The following is a 5077-nucleotide window of genomic DNA, read 5'->3' as shown; positions in this document are numbered from 1 at the left end:
CGGTGTTTGGTTTTCTGTTCTTGTGATAGTTCATTTAGAATGATGGTTTCCAGCTTCATCCATGTCCCTGCAAAGGACATGAACCCATTCTTTTTTATGGCTGCATAGTATTCCATGGTGTATATGTATTGCACCTATTTTTAACAGGTGCTTGGAGGAAAGGCTCCCACATACCATTATTATTATTGCAATATTTGTGTTTTGATTTTCACTTTAGCACACTTTAAACCTATGTTAAACATATCTTAAAGAATACAGACATATACAAGAGATTGTTTAAATGTATATGTGCAGTTTAAAAAACCATGACCTCAAAGTGAAGCACATATGCATTCATTAGCCAGGTCTTAGACACAGGACTTTGTTAATTCCCCAGATATTCCCTGTGTTCTTTTCTGATCTCTTCTGCCTCTCTACCTCCTATAGGTAATAACTATTATCCTGAATTTCATGTTAATTATTAACCTACTTTTCCTTATAGTTTTAAAAAATGCCACCTAAGTATATATCCCATGGCAATAAATTGTTTAATTTGGTCTGGGTCTGAACTTTATATAAATGGAATTGTTCTGTTTGTATTCATTTCTGACTTGCTTCTTTTTTCATTATTATGTTTATGAGATTTATTCTGTTGATATGTATTGCTATGGTTCATTCATTTTTTCATGGTTGTATAAATCCCATTTTGTGAATACATTATATTTTATTTACTGAATCTATTGTTGTTGACTTGTTTCTAGTTTTTGCAATTATCAACAATGCTCCTATGAACATTCTTACCCATAACTCCTGCCACACATGCAAGATTGGCAATAGACTAGATAAAGCTGGAAGTGAGACATCCAGGTAGAATGTATCAGCAGATTCCCCTTTATGAGGCATTTCTAAATGTTTCCTAAAGTAGTTGTACCAGGGGTCGTATCTTTTTTGTTATCCTGGTATCGCTAGCACCTAGAACAATGAATGGCCAAGCACAGTTGCTCCATAGATACTTATTGAATGAAGGTAGAACCACAAACAGCATGTTGTGACAGCCTTTGTCTATAAATTGTTCTGGGCAATAAAGTCAAAGCAAGCACTCTTTCCACCCCAACTGTAGCCTGTAGAATGGGCCTGTAGGCTTGACATCAAAAGATGAATTTTAATAATAATAATGACAGGAGTGATACAATGGTAATGTCTTATACCACTTAAGGATTCTTGGAAGACCCGGTTAGAATTATGGCTGAAGCAGGTAGAACCTGCTGAGCAAAATGGGTCCCAACTATCCTTTAGAAATTGATATTCTGATCCCAAAGGAGCCATTGAGTTGTAATTATAGATTGCTGAGGGGCTAGATCTTGGGGAGCTAAGCTGCCTTGGAATGTGAGTTCTTTGTCATCTTCTTCTGGAGCTTGGAGTATATAGGTCTTTAACAGAGGAGAGCCTAATGCTGCTAGAATGGTTGTGAAAGATCACAAATTTACAATGCTACTGTGGGAGAGAGACAGAGATGGACCTTCTGTGTAGCCTAGCACTGCTAAGCCCTGTTCAAATGCAGGTTATAAATTTAGATAAGACATGAATTTAATCATGTTCTTTGAAATACCTCTCCATGAACCAGTACTTTAGGTATTCCCTCTGTTATCCAAGCCTTATTTAATAAACTGGCTCTTTAGAATACGTGTTTATTTTGAAATAATTTTATACTCACAGAAGAGTTGCAAAGATACTATGGGGAATTTCTGTATACCCTTCACTCAACTTTCACTAATTTTTTTTTTTTTTTTTTTTTGGAGACAGGGTTTCGCTCTTGTTGTCCAGGCTGGAGTGCAATGGTGCAATCTCAGCTCACTGCAACTTCTGCCTCCTGGGTTCAAGTGATTCTCCTGCCTCAGCCTACTGAGTAGCTGGGATTACAAGCATGTACCACCATGCCCGGCTAATTTTGTATTTTTAGTAGAGACGGGTTTCTCCATGTTAGTCAGGCTGGTCTCCAACTCCTGACCTCAGGTGATCCTCCCGCCTTGGCCTCCCAAAGTGCTGGGATTACAGGCGTGAGCCACCACGCCCGGCCACCTTTCACTAATGTTAACATCTTACATAACCATGGTACACTTACCAAAACTAAGCAATTCCCATTGATGCAACACTATTTCAACTATAGACTTTATTCTGATATCACCAATTTTTATACCAACGTCCTTTTTCTTTCCAGAATGCAAACCAGAATACCACGCTGCATAGACATAGTTGTTTTGTCTCCATAGGCTCCTCCAGTTGGTGACAGTTTCTCAGTCTCCTTGTTTTTCATGACCTTGGTCCCTTTAAATGATGTTTTTCGGGTATTTTGTAGAATGTCTCTCAATTTGGGTTTGTCTGATGTTTTCCCATAATTATACTGGTTTGGAAAGAAAACCACAGATGTGAGCTTCCCTTATCATATCATGCGAGGGGATACAAAATAAAATGACTGATCACTGTGATGTTACCCTTGATCACTTGGTTAAGATGGTGTCTGCCTGATCTCTCCACTATAAAATTACATTTTTTCCCTTTCTGTACTTTATTCATTAGATTTGAGTCTCTAAGACCAGCCTACATTCAGGCAGAAGGGAATTAAACTCCACTTCCTGAAGTGAGGGGTATCAGAGAATTTGTGGACATATATTAAAATCACTACAGCAATTAATAAATATTTAGGGGAGATATTTTCAGGCTATGGATATGTCCCTTTTCTCCAAGTTGTTTTTTTAAATATAAGAGAGAAGATAGAACATTCAGAACCCCAAGAACAGAAATTAGTCAAAATAAATTTTTGATAAAAGTAGTTTATTTTATTTTTTACTGAAGGTAATAACATTATTATAGTGATAAAGTAATTACTGTTTATTTTCAGGCCTTTCTCTTCGCTCAGAAGTTGAGCAGTTGAAGTAAGCTTCCCTCATAACCAAGTTCTGTGAATAACCTCCAGTGATGGTTTCCTTCTCTTATTTAATAAGCATTGATGATATCTATTCACAATTTTATTTTTCTTATTTGGGACACTGAAATTTGTCCATATTTTTTCTAAACGAAGAAAATGGCCAAGAATACCTCCAACTTACAATGCAAACTCTTTTAAGGGTTTCCTGCTATAAAAAAAAAGCCTTTACACTATGAGCTTGTGAGTCTATACCAACTCCCAGGATCAATGTTGAGGAAAAGTTCTGTTAAAACAATCTTATAGAATTTTTGCCAAAATTTCCTAGAAAACCATTAGGTAAATTTTAGAAAATTAGTTTTCTTTGTTTAAAATGTTGGGTTTTACGTTTCTTATTCTAGTCTGTGTCTAAATCAGAGGTTCCTAACATGGGTTGTCTGAATTCCTTATCAATCTGAGTTCTTATTTGCTAGTCACAGAAACTAACTTTGCTTCTTTGAACCCAAAAAAGGAATCAGTTAAAAGGATATTGGGTACGATTAGAGAATGGGCTTGGAGCCATCTATGCAGCCAGAAATGTTTCCTCCAGTTTGGCTGCAGAACTGATCAATGAAAACACAGCAATGCTGATGCTTCAGCCAGATGGATCCTGGGCCATCCCTAGTTCTTTGGGTCACTAGCTTCTAATTCCAGATCTAGGTCAGGTATAAAGCTTGACCTGTTCCTGCACCCTGACTGCAAGGGAAGCTGAGAAAGTGAGTATCTCCTCCTATGGTGGAGAAGGCTCTGACTCCCCAGGCGTGGAGCTCCCCAGGAATAGTAAAAGGGTTCATATATGGGCAGCTGACATGAATGACAGTTATTCACTACAGACCCCTTACGGCTGGAATCCCTTAAGCTGTAGATTTCATTTGGTTCTCAAATAAGCCATTCATTCAACATTCCACAAACATTTATGGAGTACCTACCATGTGCCAGGCACTCTTCTAAGTCCTTGGATTTCATCAATGAACAAAACCAAGATCACTGTTTTTGTGGAGTTTCTATTCTGGCAGGAAAAACCAATACATCATCCAGACTTGCACCTCAAAACCTCCAGTGGGCTCATGAATTGGCGATACCAGATATTTCTGGAAGTGGCAGTGAATGTAGGACTGAAACATAAGCATTGGTTGAAAAGACTATTTGAGAAGCAATTCGACCTGCATAGTTGAATAGAACTTTTGGCAATGATGAAGACACTCTATTTCTGCACTGTCCAATACAATAGCTAGCAGCCACATGTGGTTATTGAGCACTTGAAACGTGGCTATTTCCTTAGTGCAACTGAGGAACTGAATTTTAAATTTTACTTAATTTATGTAAATTTATGTAAAGTACATAGCTACAGTGGCTAGTGGTTACTGTATCAGAGAGCACAGAGTTACATCCTCTGTTCCTTCCCCCACTTGGAATGGCTGGATGATTATCCCTCCCTCAGTGTAACAGAGTTGTGCGGTTTATTCTCTGAACTAAGGGGCACCATGAAGGTAAGAGGATGGGGATATCATATTGAAAAGAGGGGCATTACCTGAATTTGAGAACCTGCTCTTCTCCCAATTGACTTCCGAAATGCTGGCAGCCAGTTTCTACTTCCAGGTATGAGATTAGGAATTTAGTATCTGATAAATCTGACTAGTCCAGAAGAAAAGACCCTGTGTTAACATTGGGAGTTGTCCTATGAAACAATCCAGCCAGATTACCTGGGGTAAGACCCAGAGTTGGCAACCCAACTCATATATCAGAACTTCCAGTCAGATTTTTAGTGCTGTAGTCTTAAATGTGAACAGACAGTTAAGGATCACTAGACATTTGAGGATATCTTCACTCTGAAAGGAAATACAAACACCTAAGAAAAGAAACAAAAAAATAAATTTGAGAAAATAGAGACAATTCAGAGAGAAGAAAAAAATTAAAGTAAGATAAGAGATGATTTTGCATCCGCAAAGCAAGAATAGACTGCTATAATAAAGAAATAATCAGAAGGCCAGGTGCGGAGGCTCACACCTGTAATCCCGCACTTCGTGAGGCTGAGGCAGGCAGATCATGAGGTCAGGAGATTGAGACCATCCTGGCTAACACGGTGAAACCCCATCTCTACTAAAAATATAAAAAAATTAGCCAGGCATGGTGGCA

General features: G+C 38.2%; 1 long non-coding RNA gene across 1 annotated transcript; it reads right to left on the bottom strand.

Annotated features, from left to right (window-relative positions):
- Positions 1 to 2134: 2134 nt before the first annotated feature.
- LOC107968523 (uncharacterized) lies at positions 2135 to 4784 on the bottom strand. Its single transcript, XR_001709704.2, has 3 exons — positions 4473 to 4784; positions 3871 to 4056; positions 2135 to 2380 (listed from the first exon to the last, which is right to left on the bottom strand). It is a non-coding gene; the product is annotated as an uncharacterized LOC107968523 (long non-coding RNA).
- Positions 4785 to 5077: the final 293 nt, after the last annotated feature.

Source organism: Pan troglodytes, chromosome 16 (genome assembly GCF_028858775.2).
Source record: "Pan troglodytes isolate AG18354 chromosome 16, NHGRI_mPanTro3-v2.0_pri, whole genome shotgun sequence".
Taxonomy (NCBI): domain Eukaryota; kingdom Metazoa; phylum Chordata; class Mammalia; order Primates; family Hominidae; genus Pan; species Pan troglodytes.
Note: the sequence above shows the minus strand (reverse complement) of the source record. Positions and strands in the feature narration are given on the sequence as shown.